Source organism: Pteronotus mesoamericanus, unplaced genomic scaffold (genome assembly GCF_021234165.1).
Source record: "Pteronotus mesoamericanus isolate MK-2021 breed Mesoamerican mustached bat unplaced genomic scaffold, CSHL_Meso_final scaffold_533, whole genome shotgun sequence".
Lineage (NCBI taxonomy): Eukaryota > Metazoa > Chordata > Mammalia > Chiroptera > Mormoopidae > Pteronotus > Pteronotus mesoamericanus.
This window is the reverse complement of record NW_026555320.1, coordinates 4,578,061-4,601,153: the sequence shown is the minus strand read 5'-3', so window position 1 is coordinate 4,601,153 and position 23,093 is coordinate 4,578,061. Positions and strand designations below refer to the sequence as shown.

At 46.4% G+C, this 23,093-nt stretch overlaps 1 protein-coding gene across 3 annotated transcripts in view; it reads left to right on the top strand.

Moving 5' to 3' along the window:
- Window positions 1-725: 725 nt before the first annotated feature.
- Window positions 726-23,093, top strand: part of IP6K1 (inositol hexakisphosphate kinase 1) — a 38,614-nt gene continuing 16,246 nt past the window's right edge. Inside the window, exon 1 of one of the 3 annotated variants that reach the window (XM_054594681.1) lies at window positions 726-894. The gene's annotated coding sequence lies outside the window, so the exon portion shown is untranslated. Of the gene's footprint in view, window positions 895-21,695; window positions 21,808-23,093 lie in introns of those variants that run through there. The other 2 variants (XM_054594682.1, XM_054594680.1) reach the window with 2 other exon arrangements.

Sequence of the window (23,093 nt, the reverse complement as noted above, 5' to 3'; positions counted from 1 at the left end):
CTTTAGGACAGCAAAAGAGCGTGCCCGCTGTGTGCCAGGGGTTGTGCTGGGAGCTGAACTCTAAACAGGAGGACAAACGTGGGCAACGGCCAGCGACTGCTCGGGACAGCACAGATGGCTGCACTTCGGGACTGACGAGGGGCAAAGCTGGGAAAGCCGCTGGAAAGAGGGCATTAAACCCCGAAGCCAGTAGGAGGAGGTACGAGAGCCGGTGCCTCCACTTCCAGAGGTGGCGTGACCTTGGTCCTGCTTCCCTCTCTGTGCCTCAGTTTCTTCACCAGTGAACTGGGGACAGCAACTCCTCCCTTCCCAAGTGGGTAACGAAAAAAAGAAAAAAGCAAATAGCACACTGCACACATTCCCTACGTGTGCACGCGTGTGGGTAAGGAGAGGCTGCCGCACCGCACCGGAGTCGCGCACATAGAGAGGCCAAGGGCGGCTCGGCCTCGGAGTCACCCGCAAAAGCTCTGCCGCCAGCAATTCTGCAAACCGCGCGCATGCGCCAACCCGTGCCGTCACAGTCACGTGCCGAAGCGCTCGGCCCTGGCTTTGGGAGGTTGGCTCTGATTGACAACTAGGTTGACCTGTCATCGGAAAACATTCCCCAGACGTCGGGCAAAGAGGTTGTTAATTGGGGACAGTCCTGGCCGGGGGCGGGTTCTTTGCCGCCCTGGTTACTATGACGCCCGGCCCCCGCCCCCTCGGCTAGCCGCCATCTTGTTGTTGATCCTACTCAGTGGGCAGCGCCAGGAGCTGGACCGAGCGGCCGGTGCGGGGCCGCTGGTGCGGGGCTCAGCCACCTGCCCTGCCTGATAGGGGCGGGCCGAAACCTGGAGGCCCGGGGGGCCCAGCTCCCGTGGGGAGCCGTGGGCGCCCGCTGCCCAGGCCGGGCTGGTGAGTGACAGGACCCGGGCCGATAGACTGGCCTGACGGCCGCGGGGCGGGCAGCGGCGGGCGCGGGGTTGGAGCGGGTGCGCACAGGACTGAGATATCCCTAGAGCATCACTTGAACGTCGCTCGAGTGTCCTGAGCGGCCGCCCGTGGAGCTTCTCAGATGCTGGCGCCGAGGTCGCGGGGACGGCTTCGGGGTGGCGGTCTAAGAGTCCCGCGCTCGAGGGACTGCCCGCTGGGTAGCGGGAAAGTAGTTTCTCTGACCGAAGCCCTGGGCTCCGCTGGTCCACAGCACTGAACCACGTCCGGTGCCAGCCTGATGCTCTCCGGGGCGTTGTGTTGCTCCCGGGTGAGAAATATCCGTACTTCTCTCTTAGATCTCGCTCCCGCGAGTGATTTTCAGGCGGCCTGAGGCTGAGACAAGACGAAAGAGGCGAAAGCCCCACGAAGCAGGCGAAAGCCCGCGAACCAGGCAGGCCCGTGTGATTTTGGCAGGGCGAAGGCCTTCTCCCCGGCGCCTGCCTCTGTGCTCCTCGGAGCTCACCGTTTGCTTCTTCCCTGATGTGGGCCTGGTTAAATGTCCGTGATGCCCGAATTGTATTTTGGGACATAATTTCTTTGGTTCTCTACCACCACTTTTGGAGTGGTGGGAAGGTCCTCCTCTTTTTGCTCTAGGAGAAAGTATTACGGTGATGTCTTGGTTGATTTTACTTACTGAAGAGATGTTTTCCTAATGTAATGAGACAAAGGAAATCCAGGAGTGTGTTAGAATCAGGAAAAGAGGTGAAACTTTCTATCCTTGTGGATGGTATGGAACTGCCAAGTTAACTTTTATCAGACTACACGTATCTTGCCCAAGGAAAACAGACCGTCCCAGGCCCTCTTCCTGCCCCGGGTGGGAGGGTTAGAGACCCTGGCCTGGGTGTGTGGAAGAGTTCTGAGTGCTCCAAGACACATTTCTCTTTCCCTCTGTCCCTTGGCTTCTCCACAAGGGCTTCTTGAATTTGGTCACATAAAAAGCCTGCGTGAGACCACTAAGAAGTCAAGCAACAATACTTTGTGCACTGGGGTCAGGATCTTGTCAACTTCAGAATGTTTAATTTTGAAAGAAACCAGCTCCTTGGTCAGGAGATCCTTTTGGAGAACAGATGCTGAAACCAGAGAAGGCTGCCGGCCTGTTGCTTGCTGGTTGCCTTGCTTGTGAGAAGAGGGAGAAGTTGAGTCGTCTAGGTATATATTTCACTGCCTTCCTTCTGGCCATTTTTTAAAAAATCTTGAGTGAATTTTGATCTTGGTAAGACCAGTTCTCTGGGCAGCTCTTGGTAAGAAAAGGAGACACTAAAATATTAGAAGCTTCTCAGAATTGTCCCAAGTTAATCAACTTCGCCCACCCTTTGAGTAACGCTCCCTTTGCAAGTTTAAGGCAGACACTGGGTTAAATTCTTGCTGGTTTTTGTTAAACTAGCCCCCGCTTAGGCTCCTGGCTTGTTTAGGACCTCTCTGGGATGCAGAAATTGCAGGACACTCTCCGTAGTGCTAAGCACTAACTTTTGCTGTCCCAAGGACATTATAGAATATCCAAGAACTTTTACTGCCTTTGTCTAATGCTCTTACACCCTGATGAGTAGTATTTATGAGCAGTGAATGATGCTTGATTCAGTATGGTATTACCCCAAGGTAGCTAATAGTAGTACTTTTGTGTTGGGCGTTTCTAAGTGCAAAATAAGTAAGAATGTTTTAATAGCGGGTCCTCCGTCCACTTAAACTTCTTTGTCTTTATGTAATTCAACTGTGAATATCAGCCCTTTTAATTCTTATGAGCAACAGGCACACTTCCCAGGCTGTGGAGAGCCTGCACTCAAGTCGAAACTGCTCTAGGTTTGTGGAATGAGATCTGGCGTCCCGAGGTGGCATTCAAGGTGCTGCTGGCCAGCTGCCCTCCGCCCACCCCTCCAGGGCTTATCCTAATCCCCCCAAGCGAATGGTTTGCTAAGCATACTCCTTGTGTGTGTTATTTCCCTACACAAATCACTTACTAGCTGACTCCAGTGGTTTTGCCTCCTTTGGAATATCCTTTTCCTTCAGCTCCACGTCTCCTTTCTGCAGAGCCCAGCTCAGGTCCTTCCCCACTTTTGCAAAACACACCGCAACTGTCCCGGCCCCTGGGGATGCTCTCCTCCCTCTGAACCGCAGGAGCATTTGTTGCCCTTACACAAAAACAAAATAGTATTTGCTCTTTTAAAAATAATCTTTTGTTTCCTCTGATAAGCCTCAACCCCTTTTCGACAGAGGCTGTATTTTTGTGTATTCATGCACCTGCATATGGTATTAGGACTAAATGTTTACGAAAATGTGCTAAATTTGTCTGAGTTGGAAACATCCTCTGTAATTAAACAGCAGAGGGAGTGGGCAAGCAGGAATGGCGGTTTGGTGGCCGCAGAGCCCCACCTCCCACCCTGCCTGAAATGGTAGCACAAGTCCACTCTAGTGCCTATGGAGGCCTAGTGGTCAGTGCCATGGAACAGAGGCAGAACTTGCTTCAAGTGCAGAACTGAGGCCTGAAACCAGTAATTGTGCATCTCAGAAGTGGCTGTGTGGCCTCACCCCCTTCCTAAGATGCCAGTTTTGGCTCTTGGAAAAAATGTGTTGGGTGAGCGTGGCACTGGGTGCCGAGAGTCTTAGACCCTCTTTTTGGTTGGTGCTCGAGCTCACTGCCGGCTTGGGTGGCCGTAAGTGTGCGTCGGTGGTGTATGCGGCTTGCACTCCTCCCACTCCTGCCCGGAGGGTCAGGAGCAGTGACGGGCAGAGATGGGGAAAGGCGCCTTCTCTGGCTTCGGGGCGAGGGAGCAGTCAGCCGTCACTGGCTGAGTCTTATATGTGCCCTGACCACAGATCAAACCTGCAACCTTGGCGTATTGGGAGAGCACTCTAACCAGCTGAGCTGCCTGGCCCGGGCTCAGTCAGGCATTTTGTATGCTTGTACCAGCGAATCTGTGCTTTTGCCCCAATTTTAAATCAGATTTTACTTGTGTTCTACTACTACAGCAGGAGTTGAGCAATGGATTCTGAATGAGAAAACCTAAGACATCTTCGTTCTTTTATGAAAGGTGATCAAAACTCTATGTTTGCTGCTGTAGCTTGAAGTTATATTTATTGTAGAAGTCATTACAAATGCGTTTTGATGGGAACACATGTTTACTTCAGTGTTGGATCCCTATTAGGGACTTTGTTTTGTTGAGTGCATAGAAAATCCGCTTCTGATCTCTTCTGTAAAAGTTTTATTTCTCGGTGGGAGTGTGGCTTGCTTGTTCTTGTTCCCTCGTCTTACTGAAGCTAGGCAGGCTGGGGAGCAGGCTTAGGACTAGGCTCTTTTCAAGTCTAAAATGTGATGTCAGTGAAGAACACCTTGAAGTCTGTAAAAATCTGGGCGTGTTATGATTGAATGAACTCTTGCAGACAACTCATTCTCTAATCAGAAAGTCAGATAATGACAAGTTCGGTGAGGGCGTGGAAAAGTCGGATCAGAGCCCTTGTCCACAGCTGGCGAGACCATGAAATGATGCAGCCACTTTGGAAAACAGGCTGGCAGTTCTTTAAATGGTTAAACATAGAGTTTCCGTACAACTCAGCAATCCCACTTTTAATTATTTCCTCAAGAGAAATGGAAATATGTCCACACAAAAGCCTGTGTATGAATGTTTATAGCAGCATTATTCATGATAGCCAAAGGGAGAAACAGCCTAAATGTCTATCAGCTGATAATGGATAAATGAAATGGGGTGTATACATGAAATGGAGTATTATTTAACAATAAAAAAGAATGTAGTGCTGACACCTGCCACAACATGGATGGAGGAAATCATGCTTAGGGGGAAGACACCAGACACACAAGGTCACCTATTATGTAGTTCCATTCGCCTGAATGTCCAGACCAGCCACATTTACAGAGCTAGGAAGTAGATCATTGGTTGCGGAGGGCTTGGGGGTGGAGGAGAGGACGGGGGAATGAGAGCTGAAGGGTAAGGAATTTCTTTTTGAGGTGATGAGTATGTTCGAAAATTGTAGAGATGGTCGCACCAACGTGCACATACACTAAAAACCATTACATTGTCCACTTTAAATGGGTGACTTGTATGTGTGAATTTGAGCTCAAAGTAGTTAGTAAAAATAGCTTTTATATAAGTAATATATATTCACTAGTTTTAAAAAAAGATAATATATGAGTAACAAGAAGAAATAAAAACAAAGGATCACCCATCACTTCACCATTAATATATAACCAGACCTTTTTTCCCTGTCGTGTAACTTACAAAAATGAGATGAGGGTCTTGGCTGGGGTGGCTCTGTGCATTGAGCGTCAGTCTGCTAAATGGGAGTCCCATGCCGGCGGCCGGCCTGGGTTGTGGGCGGGGCCCCACCAGGGGCCATGCAAGAGGCAACCAGTCTGTGTTTCTCTCACACATTAATGTTTCTCTTCGTCTCTTTTTCCCTCCCTCCCCCTCTCTAAAATAAATAAAATCTTAAAAAAAAAATGAGATTATGTTCTACATCCTGATTTGTACCTTTTTCTGGTCAGTGAGATATCGTCGACATCTGGGTTGGCGGTGAACACGCTCCGTCTGGGGCCCGCGGGCAGGCGGCGGGGCGAGGGGCGGTGGGCCTGGTGGGACTTGCGCGGACTAGCCCCCGCGGCCCCTCTGAAAGGTCATCCTTGCTCAGTGCCAGCCAGCAGCTCTCGTGTTAACAGATCTTGTGACTTTTTTTTTTTTTTTTTAAGATAACCAGCAATCTGGATTTTTATGTCACATCTCCTGATTTTTAAATTTGGCAATGAATTAAGAAAATTTGAGTCATTTCACTGGTCAAAGAAAACTGCTGACTGGAAATGGGAAAAATTTTGAATTGCCTGATGTGCACGGTCCCGCCTGGGGTGGGACGAGGTGACATCTGCTTTCTTGTTTTAGCCCTTATACTGCAAACAAGCGTCCTTTTAGCGGTGTATCAAGCGTCGTGGTTTTTCATATTTTTGTGTGTTTTTTGGTGAATTCACTACCTAAAATGGCTCCCAGGCGTGGCGCCGAGGTGCTGTCTAATCTTCCAGAGCCCAGGCTGTGCCGTGGGAAGAACAGGCAGGCTGGCCGAGTTTGTTCAGGCAGGAGGTATAGGGCCGCTGGCTGTGAGTTCAGCGTTAGTGAGCTGACAATACAAAGTAAAGTGTTTATAAACAAAAAAACAACAGGTTATGTACTGTACAACATGGATGTCGGTGTGGAAGGCTGTGTATTGATGGGCTGACAGAAGTGTGACGAGAGCCTCCCAGAAACCTAACCCTGCATTTCCCCAGGAGCAGAGGCTCGGTGCTGTGCTCCCTTGGTGTTCGCAGCGACGCTGTAACACACAGCGGTCTAAGTGGTGAGAGTCGGGTGTGTGGTCCGCTGCGTCCGGCTTCCTCCTCGAGATTGACCCTCTTTGCTGTAGTTGCTCTTCTGTGCTGCTGAGCGGTGTTCAGCTTTATGGCTATATCATTTGCTGGTGGGGATTTGGGTTGCTTCTAGTGTTTGGCTATGATTGATAAAGGTGCAGTAAATGTTCTCGTACAAGTCTCTGTGTGTACAGGTTTCCAGATCTGTCCGTACCGAATCAAGAACTGCTGGATACTCCCTTGAGGTTAGAAGCTGAAGTGACCAGGAACTGTTGCAAGCAGCCACAAGTTTCTCGGTGGAGGGTTCTGCTTGCTTTAGAATTTACTTTTGAATCTGTCGTGTTGCTAGAATTCCGATCCTCGATGCAGGCCGGGAGGCTCCTTGGCCGTGCACGGGGCTCCCTCAGTTCACCCTCAGCTGCGGCCCGGCAGGCCGTGTGCACCTCTGTGGCGTCCGGGCCCGGCTGCCGCGGCGGGCGCTGCCTCCTCACGCTGCTGGTCATGTGGGACACAGTTTGGGGCTTTAAAACTTTAATTTTAATTCACATTTAACTTTTTAAAGCTTGAGGCTTCCTTGTCTGATGACCTTTTATGTGTGGTATTTGAAAACAGCACCAACTAGAGGGTCCTTGCTGGTGTCCTAGATTTTAATTTTCGGGAGCAGCACGCTTGGTTTTGGTGCGGAGTATTCATCACTTAAATCCACCCACCCCCTCCCCCCGCCATTAAAAATCATTTACACATTTTGCCGATTTATAGCTCTGTTTGGCATATTGCATTCTCTTTCACCATTGACTTCTTGGACCAGTGTTCAGTGACTACTGGGTTCTTTGTCAAAAACTTGGTTATCAGAATTCTCTTTTAAAGCTTTCCAAATCTCTTAAAGAATTAACTTGATTCTTATGAAGCTGCTAAAATAATTTTTTTGTGCCCGGACCAGGGATCAAACCCGTGGCCTTTCGGCTATGGGTTGATGCTCCAACCAACTAAGCCACATTGGCTAGGGCAGGAATTTCTTTTTTAATAGCCCTGTGAGACATGTAGTGGTACATTCATTTTACATTCGAAGGAACTGAAACCACACAATAATTTGAATGGGTAAAGTTTAATAGAAAGAATTACTAACTGTAACAGGGTATTGGGGTAATGAGGGACTGGCTGGTAGGAAGCAGAGAGAACTCTAAACAACAGGAACAGCACATGTGGGAGCAGCTGCTGCCCCTGGGCTGCTGTGGAGCCCTCGAGGAAGACAGTCTCCCAGGGCTGAGGTCCATGTCCCGTCCGAGGAGAGGGTGGCCGACCTCACCGGGTGGCAGAGAGAGTCATTGCGCTGTCACGCTTATAGCTCATGCTGGAAATGTACCCTTCTTAGTCCAGCACTTGTTGGAAGTCCACCTTCTAGGACATTGGAGAGCACTGTTTACGGAGCGGGGTCTTGTCGGAAGCGTTCTGCCACAAAACTGCTTGAGGCGTCGGGGGAGCTGCTGGCCACTGGGTGCTGCTGGCCACAGAGCAGGCGCCCGCAATGGCTGGCACTTCGGGGAGCTAACTGGGCAGCGGGGCCTGGTGGAGGAGCATGCTGGAGCCAGGTGGAGAAGGCTCTTCATTTTGCAGTGTCTGTCCCGTGTCCACAGCAGCTGGCAAAGGAACGACATGGGATGGGTTCGGCTCCCTTTTTGCAGAGCAGGTGACAGTGTTTGAGTTTGGAGCCAGGAGGTAAATGCATCGATGACTGGTAAGCTATTTATATAAACAAGTTAATAACAATTTAATAGTATTTTCTCAAAAGAATACTTGTTACTACCACCTTATTTTAAAGATGTGTTTAGTATAGGGATTAAACTGCTGTTCTGTTCCAGCCAGCGATAACTTCCGCTCTGACTTTTTTCTTTATCACAGATTGGCCTGGCCTGTTTTAAAATTTCATATTAATGGAATCACACTACATGTGCTCTTGTATAAGACTTCTTTTTGGGGAATTGATTCACGCTGTTTTCTCAGTAGTAGTAGTTCGTTGTTTTCTGCTGTGTTGTATTTCGTTACACCCCAGTTCACTTGCTCTTCTGTGGGTGGAAATCTGGACTGTTCCCAGTGTTTCACTTAGGAATGAAGCTTCTGTGAACATTTTTGTACAAGTGTTTTTGGGGAACATCCATACATTCATTTCTTTTGAAGGGAGTAGAATTGCTGGATCATAGGGTAGATGTATGTCTAGTTTTATAAGCTTTAACACATTTAAATAGTTGTACCATTTTACAGTCCCACCAATAATATATAAGAATTCTTAGCAACATTTAGTGTGTTGTCTGTGTTTTTAATTTTAGCCATTTTTGTGAAAGTATAGCGATATTTAACTGGGGTTTAATTTGCATTTACTTGATTACTAAAGATGTTGGGCACTTTTTCCTGTCTTTATTTGTCATTTGTTTGGCTTCCTTTGTGAAGTACTTGTTCGGATATTTTGCCCATTTAAAAAGATGGAGCTCTTATTATATTTTTATTGTTGAGTTTTAGGAGATCTTTACATATTTTAGATACCAGTTACACGTTTCATGAATATTTTCTCTCAGTCCTAGTGGCTTGCCGGTTTATTTTCATACTGTATTTTTAAGATCAGAAGTTTTTAATTTTGTTGAGTCTGATTTATTGATATTTTCTTTTAAAAGATTTTGAATTTTTTTCAATTTCAGTTGACATTCAGTATTAACATTTTTAAAAATCCTCATCTGAGGATATTTTTTCATTGCTTTTTAGAGAGAGAGGAAGGGGGAGAGAAAGAGGGAGAGAGAAAGAAAGAAACATTGATGTGCGAGAGAGACATCAAGTGGTTGCCTCATCGTGCACTCTGACCAGGACGGAACTTGCGACCCCTCAGTCCGCGGGATGATGCTCCAATCATCTGAGCAACGCTGGCCAGGGAGACGATCAATATTAGCAGTTTCAGGTGCACAGTCTAGTGATTAGACATTTATATACTTAAAAAGTGATTCTCTCCAATATGTCTAGTATTGACCTGATGCCATACATAGTTATTACAATATTATTGACTATATCCCCTGATACCTCTACTTTCCACTTATGTAAAAAATGCTGTCCTTTACATTTCCATGACTCTTTTCTAACTGCCCATTTGTCCATTTTAATCCTTTTACCTTTTTCACCCAGCTCCCAAGCAGACCCTCTCCCACCTGGCAACCGTCAGTTCTCTATATCTGTGAGTTTGTTTCTGTTTTGTTTGTTTTGATTTTTAGGTTCCACATATATGTGAAAATGTATGGTATTTTATCTTTCTCTGTCTGACTTATTTGACTTAGCATAATACCCTCTGGGTCCACCCCTGTTGTCGCAAATGGTAAGATTTCATTCGTTTTTATGGCTGAGTAACATTCCATTGTATACATGTACCACATCTTCATCCAGTCATCTGTTGGAGGATATCTAGGTTGCTTCCATATCTTGGCTATTGTAAGTAATACGATGAACATAGAACTGTCTATATCTTTTCAATTGAGTGTTTCGGATTTCTTTGGATAAATACCCAGAGGTGGAATTGCTGGGTCGTATGAGAGTTCTCATTTTTAATTTTGTAAGGACCCTCCATACTGTTTTTATATAGTGGCTGCAACAATTTGCAATGCCACCAACAGTGCACCCTTTTCTCCATGTCCTTGCCAACACTCGTTTGTTCATTAATTGATGATATAGCCATTCTGACAGGAGTGAGCTGATACCTCATTGTGGTTTTTACTTGCATTTCTCTCATAATTAGTAATGGTGAGCATCTTTTTGTATGTCTTTTGGCCAACTGTATGTCCTCTGGAGAAATGTCTGTTCAGGTCCTCTGCCAACTTTTACTTGGATTGTTTGGGGTTTTTTGGTCTAAGTTACTTGGATTCTTTATATATTTTTTGGATTTTAACCCCTTGTCTGATGTATTTTTGGTAAACGTCTTCCCCTGTACAGTAGGTTGTCTTTTAGTTTTGTCGATGGTTTCCTTTGCTGTGCAAAAGCCCTTTAATTTGATGTAGTTCCATTTGTTTGTTTTTTTTTTCCTTTTGTTTCCCTTGTCTGGGGAAATGTATTTCTTGGACATGTATATTCACATCTTTCCTCAGATTCAGAAAGGTTTTGGCCATTATTCCTTTAAGCGTTTTTTCCTGCTCTCTATTCTCTCACCTCTTTTTGAAATTTATGTAATGCATGTATTACATTTGGTGGTATCCCACAAGTCCCTCAGACTCTTTTCTTTTCCTTGCTCGTTACTTTTTGCATCTCAGGCTAAATAATTTCAGTTGTCTTACCTTAGGCCTCACTGACGCTCCTTATGTGTGCTCAGATCTGCTGTTGAACCCCTCTAGTGCTTTTTTGCATTCAGTTATAGTTCTTTGCAGCTGTAGAGTGTGTGGTTCCTTTTTATAACTTCTGTTGTTCATTGAAATTTTCATTTTGTTCATATATCAATTTTCTGATTTCCTTTGTCGGTGGTTTTCTTTAACCCATTGAGTATATTTATACTGTTGATTGAACATCTTTGACTAATACTAATTCCAAAGTCTTGGCTTCGTCAGGGAATTTTCCCCCCGTGGGCCAAAGTCTCTTTCCCTATATTATGGGCATTAATTTTATTTTTCTCTGTGTGTTTTGTGATTTATTTATTTATTTATTTATTTTGTTAAAATAGGGCATTTGAGTTTGGTGTTCTGGTAACTGTGGAAATCTGATTCTTCCATTCCTCAGGTGTTGGCTGGGTTTTGCTCATTGATTGCTAGAGCCTTCTGTTTGTGACATTTCCAAACTAATTTTGAAAATGTTTATTCCTGTTGTATGTATGTGGTCATTGAAGTTTTTGTTCAGTTATCTCTGCAGTTAGCTAGTGACCTGATAAAGAGTTCCTTAAATACCTGGCTCCCAAAAAGAGGGGAAAGAAAAACAAGTGCTGTCCTCTTCCATCCCTTGGAAACCATTTCCACCTGCGGGGGCTGAACAGTCAGGGGTCACTAGCCACCCAGCTCCCCGGGGTTAAAGAAGCCGTCACCGATCCCAACACATACCTCTGTTTCTCCTTCCTTCTGGTCTTCTCATTTCGATTTTCTCTGTGTCACTTGGGACCTGTGTTTAAAATTCTGTCCTCAATCCCCCTTTTTTTCATTCATTTCAGCACAGTTCAGAGAGGGGTTTTCAAAAGCATCTTTGTTTTTGTGTGCGCGCACGCACGCTCACACACACACACACACGCACGTGTGCACGTGCTGTAGCACAGGTTTCTGTTCTTTAGAAATCCAGTAAAAACAGGAAAGGGGTTCACTGGCTTCTAACTTTTTTCTTTGTCCTAAATTAATGCTGTTCTGGCCGTGTCTTGCTGGGCTGGCACATCTCAGGCCTCCCGCCAGGTTTCCACCCCTCCTTGCTCCCTGGCTGCTCTCAGGCCCGCATTCTCGGGAGGATGCCACTGTATCGCTTGATCCTGGGATAGGACCCAGGAGTCTAAACAATTCGTCATCTCTTCTCAAAGAACAAACAACAGAATAGATACCTGTAAGCCTTTTTCCCTTCTCCATGTTTCAGACCTCCCACGTGGCCCCAGGCCTCAGCACACACTTTGCTTTCCAGGCGAGGGGTGTGCCAGTCTTTGGTAGATGGGGAGGGCGGGCTCAGGTTGGCTGCCCTGCTTATGTCAAAAGCCTTCCTTCTAATCCCCTCCTCCAAGGGGAGTTGCGTGAGCATCTGCTGGAGCAGCCCTGTCCGTGGGGCGGGGCAGGAGGACTGTGCCCTCGCCCCCCCTCGCCCCCCCTCCCCCCGCCGCAGTACGCAGGCATCTGCGTTAGTGCTGTGGTCTTGCAGGTGAAGCCAGAGTGGGCCGGGCGGCAACGAGGTGCTCTGTCCCCTTGGTTATGTGCTTTAAAGAACAAGTAAGCTTCAGGTTTTCTGCTGTAGTTCTTTTTTTGTCCATGAATTTGAGGGTATTTCGGTATCTTTTTCCTCTCAGAGTCTATATCGGCTTAACGATTTCTGAAATTAATTAGAAATTAGTTTTCGTAAACTCCAGAGCTATACACAGCCCGAATTTTGTGTGTGGTTCTTTTCTATTAGAACGACTTATCAGTCAGTGGTGTTCTTTCTAGTTGAGTGATTTTGCTATTTTGACCTTGGATTATATCAGAGAGTAAAAAACAAACTGAAGACACATCATTATCAGAATTGATTTGGCATTCCTGAGACTTAGCAAGTTTAAATTTAATTTTAAAAACACTAAATAAATTTCATATGATTTTTAAAGGACAAGATATTTCGTCATTATACTTTTAGAGCTTAAGTGGATATGATTAATTTTAGAAGAGGTAGTAGAAATACTGGATTTGTAAACTTTTTAATGAAAACCTGAGGAAATTTGCAAGTATACCTATGGAATGTGAAGGCACCAAGGATGCTTTTCTTTATTTTTATTTTTTTAAGATTTTATTTATTTTTAGAGAGGGGGAAAAGGGAGAGAAACCTCTATGTGCAAGAGATACGTCTATCAGTTGCCTCTTGCACGCCCCCAGGTGGGGACCTGGCCCGCAACCCAGGCATGTGCCCTGACTGGGAGTCGAACTGGCAGCCTTTTGGTTTGCAGATTGGTGTGGCCACAGATCCACACCAGCCAGGGCAGACATGCTTCTCTCAAAGATTGCATGTCAAACTCAAGTGGTTAATATAAGCCTATAAAAGTATGTTGACCACAGAATTCGGAATTCTAACAAGGCTTCTTAGAGTGCATGTCTGCTGATCGGCATTCGGAGTGTGTGTCTGAGCCTGCCCGCCTGAGGAAGCTGGTGACCGGGTATTGTCTTGCTCTTGCTGTGGTGACAGAGCCTTTCTAGTTCTTAAAATAGTCCTGACCTTGTTCACTACCATATCTGATTGCAGTTTCTCTCTCTTTGCCAGGGCTTTTATTCTTTGCCACTTTCTAGGCTTACTCTGTTGTTGAATTAAAACAAACAAACTTACATTGTATTTTCTAAATTTGGTTGGAGTTCTTTATTAGGGAGATTATTTGTATGTTTGCCTAATTCCCCCCCCCCTTGTTTCTCTTTTGTGTTATTAATAAAACCTGTCTAATCCTCCTCCTCATGGGCTATCTTCTTTTTCCTTCTGTATCTTACTTATTTTCTGTTGTTACTCTTCTTATCCTAGTACAGTTAAAACTGTTTTTCTTTCACATATCCTCCTTTCAGAGTTGAAATGCAACATTTTGCATTTTCTTTGTTTGTTGATTTGGAGTTCTGTCCTGTGGCCATTACGCTGTGTTCCCCATAAAGCCCCCTCTTTGCGATGGTTCTGGTAGCCCTAGATTAGTCTGGGAACTTTTTTGATTTACAGTCTTGAGTAAAAAAAAGAACTTGTCCTCCATAAACATTTTTTATATGTTATATACTTCTACTATATACATCTGCTACAAAGATCATATACATACCTATATACATTTACCTAGCTGTGTTTTATTGTGTGGCTATCCTGTGCTAGACACTGGCAGGCATTTAGGATAATATATAGTGAACTAAACAAAGAGCCTTTCCTTCATGGAGCTGACATCATAAAAATAGACACATTGTTGATAAATAAAATATATAATGTGTCAGAAGGGGGTAAATACCATGAAAAAAAGGTAGAGCAGATTAAGGGGGACAGAGGATACAGGTGGGTTTGTAGTTTAAACTTAGGGAGGTTAGAGCTCATTGAGAAAGAGACATTGGAGCTGATTCTTTGAAGGACGTGAGTGAGTTAGCTGTGTAGGAATGTGGGGGGAGAATGGTCCAGGCAGAGGGAAGGGCTGGCGCAAAGACCGTAGAGGGTCAGAGCTGCCTGTGTGTCTCGGTAGTGCAGCTGGACTGTGGTCACATGCGGGGCGGTGGGCGGGGGAGGGGGCTAGGCTGTCAGATCAGAGAGAAGGCGGTGGCGGGGGGGGGGGGGGGGGGGGATGCAGATTTTCTGGGATCTTGTCCGCCCCGTGAGGGAGATGGACTTTGACTTTGGGTGTGATGCAGTGAGATTGCAGGATTTTGAGCCAAAAAGTCACATACCCTGACCCTCCATGTAATGGAGCTCTTGTGGCTGCCGTGCGGAGACTGTAGGAAGGCCACGGTGGAAGCCGGGCGCCAGCAGGAGATGAGGGAGATGCTGGTGACCACGCCAGGGCGGAGCGTGGGTGGCGGGGAGAGGTGGTTGATCTGGAGATGTTCTGGAGAGAGGGTCAGTAGGGTTACATGACACGTGGTGTGCGAGAGAGGAGTGAGGAATGGCTGCCAGGCTTCCGGTGAGAGCAACTGTAAAAAAATTGAGCTGGGGATGGGCCAGACTGTAAGTGGAAGTTTGGGGGTGGGGCAATGCGTTCTGTCATGGCCATGTTAAATTTAAACTTCTTAGATCAGTGATTTTTCAGCCGATGTGCCACGAGCATTTTTAAAACATGCAGTATTGAGTCAGGAGCACTGACCTCTTTTCCTTTAGATTGTCAAATAAAAAAAGATAGCAGCCAATACAGTAGCCATCCCCTGTGAGTGAATCAAAATTGTACCTTTTTTTTGTCAGATCAGCAAAAAGTATATTTTTGGTACACCACAGAATTCTAGTAATTAGTCATGTGTGCCATGAGATGAAAAAGGTAGAAAATTGCTGTCCTAGATCAATTAGGAAGGTGGGTGTCTTTATGAACTTGGTGGTCAAGAGAGGGCTGAATTGCAGTCGTACCTAGACAGAAAAGGACCAAGGACGGAGAACCAGCCAAGGAGACCGCGTAATGGGAAGACGGGAGCTTCGTGCTCAGCGGCCGGGTGAAGAAGCAGACCAGCTTTTTCTTCCCCTCAGGAGGCTGACAGGGTAAGTGTCGGAACCACGGGTAGCGTGTGCTGTCGTTTACTGTGGATTCGCTTCAGGCTGTGAGCACTGTGAAGGCTTTCAGTTTTTTAGTGAAATCTGAGGTCAGCGAATAGTACAATATTAATGTGCTTGACAAATAGATTTAAAAATGTTAACATTTAACGTATTTGTTTTGAACTTTTAAAAAAGAAATAAAAATTTTGCCCTGGCCAGACGGCTCGGTTGGTTTGGAGCACTGTCCCATACACCAGAAGGCTGAGGGTTCGGTTCCCAATCAGGGCATGTACCTAGGTTGCAGGTTTGATCTCCAGTCAGGGAGTGTACAGGAGGCAATCGATCAATGTTTCTCACATTGTTGTCCCTTCCCACTCTCCCTTCCTCTCTCTCTAAAATCAATAAAAACATATCCTCAGGTGAGGATTAAAAAAAAAAAAAGAAATAAAGTATATGGATAGAGCAGGTGTTCCCTTTCTTCCTAGATATCAACCCCCTCCTTTCCTTTCTTCTAAAATTGATACACATCCTTCCACCCCATATCATTATCCTTGTTAATAAGTACATATACGTGTTCACAAGATCATGTGTTGTTTTATGTATTAAAAATTTACAATGGCATCATACTGAAAATATCATTCCCAAACTTGCTTTTTCCAATTTGGCTTTGAAATATATTCATGCTGACGTGCATCGATCGTTACCCAGTGCTGTGCAGTGGATGAACATGCCCGTTGTTGGTCCGTTTCCCACGTCACAGCCATGTCGGTGGCCTCCCGCTCCCGGGGGACAGCGATGCTGCAGCAGGCACCCTCGCACTCGCCGCCTGTGTCGTCTCCTCCTCCTCAGTTGGTGTTTTCCAAGAGTAACCGTCATTGAAATCTCTATTATTGTCTTTATATCACATAAGTAAAGTCCCACCACATTCCTGTTTAGTGTCTAGATTCCTCGGTGCGACATCTCGCCAGTGAGAGTCACGCGTGTTGTGTGTGGCAGCAGTGGGTTCTTTTTCGTTTCTGCAGAGTGTCCCATTGCACTGCAGTTTATCCATTTTAATTTTTTTATGGAATTAAATACCCCATTTATTAACTTATAAGCCATTTAAAAACCTGATAGTCATTTCACCTCTCTAACAGCTTTTGCTTTGAAAAAGAAAAACGAATCAATATACAAATTTCAGTAATACCAGAAACTTCATTTTTACTTGACTAGAGACAGTTCATTTTTGGAGTTCAATTATATGTTCAAGGAATTAGTTAATATATGCAGAAAGTCAGCCAACCTAATGTAAGTAATATCTTTGCAATGCAAATTTCCATTTGTTGCTGTTTCCAGTGGGAAAAACTAAACTTCGGAATCTCAACAAGTTCATTTTAGAAAACCTTCCTACTTTATGCAGTAAAAGTTTGAACCAAAGTGTTTTAAAGCAGACAAAGGACAAGTAAATAAAGATGCCTGTGGCAAGTGATGCACAAACTCATTGCAGAGCAGTGGAACCCCATGACCTCTGAGAGAGTAGTCCATTCATAAGATGGTGAAATTTTAACTCTTTAATATAAACTTCTCGTGATCCAAAGTAACAGATTAAAACAAACTACGTTACTCCTGTCTGAGCATCGATTGCCAGGATTTATGGAGAGAACTTCTGTTATTTCAGTTCCTCCTACTCCTGCAGCCATGTTGGTGGAGGAACCTGTGCTGATTTTCCTCAAGTATTACACCTTTTTCATTTTTTTAAAGATTTTATTTACTTTTAGAGAGAAGGGGAGGGAGGGAGAACAAGAGGGAGAGACATAGATGTGTGATAGAAACATTAATTGGTTACCTCTTACACACCCCCAACTGGGGACCTGGTCTGCAACCCAGGCATGTGCCCTGACTGGGAATCAAACCGGCGACCCTTTGGTTCGCAGGCTGGCACTCAAGTCCACTGAGCCACACCAGCCAGGGCTCTTTTTCTTTTTTTAGAGATTTTATTTATTTATTTTTAGAGAGACAGGGAAGGGAGGGAGAAAGAGAAAGAAACATCGATGTGTGAGAGATACATCAACCAGTTGCCTCTTGCATGCCCTCAACCCAGGACCCAGTCCTCAACCCACACATGTGCCCTGGCTGGGAACTGAACCAGCGACCTTTTGGTTCACAGGCCAATGCTCAATCCACTGAGTGATACCAGCCAGGGCCCCAGCCTCAATCGTGTTCAAAGTGTCTGTTTTGGCAAACTAAAGCCTAGCTTGGTGCTGTGTACTCCCTTCCCTTCGCCCTGGGCCTGATTCATACCCTATTGCAAACAACCCAATATAAAGAGACATAGTAGTCAAAGCACAGTGGCCTCGTCGGCCCTAATGCAAAAATACTAGATGATGTTGATTAATTTTCACGTTTCAAGATTATGTTCATTATAGAAGACCTTCTGCTACTAAATACTGAAATGTATCAGGCTTCCCCAGTGAGCATTTTCTTATTTTTAAACCTTTAAAAGTAAAATAATTTTCAGTCCAGTACACGCAATGCTACAAGCTATTCCATAGAAATGTGCAAGATCCTTCTTTAAAAAAAAAAACAGTCTTTCTCACCCAATACCTTGCAAAGTCATCACAGAAACGCTGAAGCCTCATCGGAGAGGGAACGGGTAGTCTGGCAGCAGAGCTTTAAACACTGACCTGCATTTCTGCCATAGACCCCGGTCTGTCACTCCCCTTCACGCGTTCGAACCTAACCCTCCTCGTCAGCGTGTTAGGAGGTGGGGCCTCAGGTCCTTGGGTGGTGTCCTCGTAAAAGAGGCCTGGCCCCTTAGAGCTCCCACATCCCATCCTACCAGGCGAGGAGATGGTCACTACCCAGACACCAGACCTGCTAGTGCCTTGATCTTGAACTTTGCAGCCTCCAAAACCATGAGAAAGAAATTTCTGTTGTTTGTAAGCCATCCAGAATAAGGCATTCTGTCATAGTAGCCCAAAAGGACTAAGACAGTTTCCTGAGGATCCTTCTTAAAAGCCTCCTTGTAGTTATTTCCTGTTAATACTCTTTAATGTCTCAAAGGAAAAAAGTACCCTACTTCTGGCAAGGAAAAAATGGGTAGAGAGGAAAGGAAATGGTGAATTTCCCTTCAACTCAGGTCGGGCAAATGCCACTTCAGGCCTGCATGTCAGAGTTAGGCTGTGCAGAAATTGTATCCCATCGTAATTGCTTTTCACTTTTTGAACGTTTGTCAGTCACAGCAAAAGGCCATCAGGATGACTGGGAAAGTGGGAGCCTCTTTGTCCCTGTAGGTGCTTTTAATACGTGTCCGTTCTCTGCTAGTCTTAGAAACAGGGGTGGCAGCTCCTGAGTTCCCCCAGACCTGTGGGGCCTGGGTCTGCCCGAGACGTGCCTGGGCGGTGGAACTAAGGTGGCTGCTGTGTAATGCTCGGGTGCCACCTGCCACGCCTCTCCTTGGCCCCCAGGAAGCCGCTGTGTGCCAGCTCAGAGGTGTCTGTAGGGATCTCGCCTTTCCGGAGGAAACTTTCATGAGCGCCACTAGGAAAACAGGCGTACAGGTGATTGGGAACACATTTGCGTGAGACTAGGTCTATGCAGAAAGGCAAAACGTGGCCATCATTTCTGTAGTGGCACAGCTCTCGGATGACAGGTTCCAGGAGGAAACGTGGTAAAACATTGGCCTCCACTGACGTTTCCCTCTGCCCAGAACTTACAGCCCTTCTTGCTTAGCAGCCCTCTTTCTCCTAGACGGCCATGGTTCCCTGCCTGGGGAGACCCTTGGTTAGTATGCGCTTTTCCTTCCCTTGGGTTTACAGTCACTGGTGGGCCAGACGTTTCTAATACTGGCCCTGGCTCAGTTGTACCAACGTGCCAAGGTTGCGAGGTTGATCTCCAGTTGGGGCACATTTAAGAAGCAACCAGTGAATGCGTAAGTGGAACAACAAATCAGTGTTTCTCTCTCCCTCTCCCTCTCTCAAATCATTTTGTAAAAAGTTTCTAATACTGCTGGGAGGGAGGGGAATGACAGAATAGTCCTGTAGACTTTACACATGTTGATCTGTACCGTACAAATTTGAGTAGCTCTGCTGGATGTACTGAAACAGGTCTGTTAAGATGTTACTTCGGCCACATTGATGGTCTCGGTGGGGTGGGGTGGGATGGGGGGATTCGGTGGGGTTTTTCTGGTGTGGTCCAATAATACTTTTTACTGCTCAGACCCTTGGTCACGTGTGACAGGGAGAAGGTACTTGCTGTCTTGCTGGTTGGCATCGTACTTGGTTCCTTGGTTGCTGTATAGGAAGCCCCTAGGATGGCTGCCACTGTACATGGAGCGTTATTAGTGCTGCTGCCCGTGCTGCACAGTGCGATTGGAATACTGTGGTGACCACGACCCTCTTGGTGGCCCTGGCAGCTGAATAGCTCGGAGGGCTGCTGAGGGTGAAGAGGCTGAAGAGGCTGAAGGCAGTGCTGTTGCAGGAGAAGCCACAGCACCTTCGCAGTGACAGCCCGGAGCAGGAGCAGCTAGACTGTTGTTTGTCTGGTGGGTGCAGTCAGGTCATGCCTACAGATGGGGTCTTCTCGAGGCTCCCTAAGTGCAGGGAGGCTCCCTAAGTGCAGGCAGCAGCTTGGCGGTAGCGCTGGGCATCGCTTTCCTCCGGGGCTTCCCGAGTGACCGATGCAGCCGTGAGGAGAGCAGGTTCTATCCTGCTTATGCTCTGCAGAGGCTGCTGCTGACCCCCGATTAGACTGCTGTCCCCAATCAGACTGCTGTCCAGGAGCTCGAAGGGAACTCCTGTGGGAGGCTGATTCTGGCCTGAGGGTTTCAAAATAAGGCCTTCCTGACATGCCTCCCACACGGGGACTGGGGGGACTGGGAACACACCTTCGTTCTTGATTAGTGTCGCACTGCTTGTTCCTTCTTGTTCATCTTCACTGTGACCCCAGGAAATGTCTCCTTTTTTGTCCCTAGTCTCAGCATGGTTTTAGACGATTAGATCCTTTGCTGTTCCTGCGGTCCGAATTTACATGCCTTAGGTTTCCACGGGAAAGGATGTGTCTGCTGCGGAAGGAGCGCTTGCCGCCCTGTGAGAGGTGTGCGCAGCAGGTCTCGGAGAAGCTGCGCGAGGACAAGGGGAGTTGTGCTTCAGGGATCCAGGAACATTTCTGGGGACCAAGAGAGAATTTCTTTCTCTGAGAGATGTGAATTACAAAACAAAATCATTCTTTTCTCTTTTTTGAATTGTTGTTCACATACAGTTGTCTCCATTTGATTGGAAGTCCTCATATACTTGAATGGATAGACTTGTGAGATCTTTATAACGTGCAGATCATTTATCTAAGCTTTTTTGTCCCCGAATAAGCTGTTGTGATATTGGCGGGAGACGATGTCTAGTTATTATTTTTTTTTAAATAGAAGTATTTTTTATTAGTCTAAACCTAAAAGCCATCCTGTTACTGTAGCCATAGCCAGAGATTTTGTTGCACAGCGCACATGTGAGCTGTGCGGATTTCAGACCGCAGTTTCAGACGCGCAGAGAGCACCGCTGAGTTGCGGGCCTGGGCCTCGCAGGGAGCAGCGTGCTCCATGGTGCGGGTGGTGGGGGCTTTTGCCTCAGGGGAAAAGAGGACCATTTATGAAGTTTTCCCCAGGGAAACCTTTGAAGGTTACAAAACAAAAACACTTCCTGGTAGGGTTTTTTTTTTGTTTTGTTTTTTGATGTTGGTTTAGCTCATGACAATGAAACCAGAATCCCTCAAGTTTTCAGTTATCTGACATTTTTTATGCTTTGTAGCTTTAAAAGAATTTGCAAGTTTTTCTTTATGTTAGTAGTTCCTGAATTTAAGTCTAGAATAAAAAGTCTGTTGATGACTTAATAGGCATAAATTACTTGAAATCAGGTCGGAGGACAGTGTGTAAAATCTTGTTTGAGGATCGGTTGCACTCTAGAAAATAGGATTTATTCACTCCATTGTAGGAAATTATGTTCAATAAATAAGGTCTTGGAGTGGCGAGAGTATGTGTCTTTTATGATCTGCCTCATGTTGAATCACAGGAGACTCTGTCCTTAATTATTTGGATATTTAGGCAGATTCATTGCCTCGTATTGGAGAATGAGTTTTCAGTTTGTCAGACTGTTTTTTAGTATTGTGTACCAGCCCTGAGGACCAGATATAGTTCACATTCTTTGCTTTCAGGGGACACTTTAAAGATTGTAGAGCTACATTTTTTAATTTTTGGCCTTGGGGAGAGCAAGCCCTTTGTTATCAGTGAAGAACTTACTCTTCAATTGTTGGGAGTTTCCTCATCATCAGAAAACACTGACTTCTTTATGCACAAAGTATATTAACTGGAGATCTGGGGATTTTTGATGCCACTACTTCTGTCTTTTCATTTAGGATGGTTTTTGCTGCAAGTGACAGAAAACCCTAATGCAACTGGCTTAAAGCATAAAGGGAAATTTATTTTCGTTACATAACAAGATGTCCAGTATTTTTGTGACTGCATAAGGGACCCTGTTTTTTTTCTATGTTTCTGTTCTGCGTGCTCAGCATGTTGGCCGTTAAGGCCCAAAGTGGCTGCAGCAGCCTCAGGTGTCACGTGCAGATGGAACCCTACCCCGAGAAAGAGGAGGGATGCCTCTCTCGTGTTCTTGAAGAGCAAGGTAACTTTTCCCACAGGACCCTGGCCAGCCTCCCTCACATGCCCTCCCTAAATCAGCCACTCACTCGGAAGCGCTGGGCACTATTCGTCATTCTCCCCGGGCTGGAATGGAGTTTCGCGTTCCCTTGAGGTTGGGCCACCTGAACAAGAAAGAGCAGGACTCTGTCAGCAAGGAAATAGACAGAGGGCAGGGACGTCCTTGGCCACAGCCCTCTCAGTCCTGGCGCCTGCGGACACCAGGCTTTAGGAGCAGCCCTGGGTTGTTCAAAAAAAATGAGTCAGACTGTCCTATTTCCTGTACTTCAAGGCTGGGCAGTAGGTGAGACAAGCCCAGGCCCTTCCCCTGCATGAGCATGTCGTGCAGGGCTGGCAGTGGGCATGTCCTCCTTCCACAGGTGAGCGAATGGGCAGGTAGGTGACTTACCTGAGGCTCCGCGCTTGGTAAGCCAGGGCTTCATAGAGGGAGGTTGGGAGAGTTCTGGCACTTCCACTTTTTTCAGGTTCCAGGTTTATTTAAAAAGAAATGCCAGAACAGAATCACAAAACTGTAGCGTATTCTATGTGTGCACTTCTAAGAATATTTCAAACATAAAAAGCACCCTGGCTTTACGTAGACGTCATATAGGAATTTCAAATCTAGATCTGACTGGAGATGGCACTGCGGCTTCAGTGAAGGCTGCAGAGGTTCTCCCAGGGTCCAGGAACCGGCCATTTCCCTGACCCTCCCCTGCCCAGCCCTCCTGGGGCACTTGGTACTGTTAACCTCCTCCTTTCCCAGACACCCCCTGGCCAGGCCAGGGAGTTTCACAGCCCCCTGGTGGCCCCTGCGCAGCCCCAGGATGCAGCGGAGCCAGCGCAGGAGCTGAAGGGCAGGGCCGCCCGATGCCACGCTGGGCCCTTCCGGGAGCCCCGGGGACAGGCCCTCCGGAGTGTTTGCCTGCTTCCTGCTGTGAACCTGCCTCTGCAAGAGCCCTTTTACTTTCATATTGCGCTTTTACTCGCTGTGTCTTCTTGAATTAGTTAATTCATTCCAACAGTCCTTATTTTACTTATTTATTTTTGAGCACTTCGTGCCAGGAGCTGCCTTGGATCCTGGATGGAGGTGAGAGTGGTTTGGTGGTGGTGGCGGAGGAGTGATCCATTGTGACAGGGTCCACGCAGGGAAGCATAGAGGTGTGTGCCAAACTCCTGCCAGCACCCGGTGGAGTCTGGGGAAACCCCCTGGGGCGGGAGCCTCACCCGAAGGAGGACTGGAAAGTGGTGGCGATGCAGAAGCGTGTGTGCCTG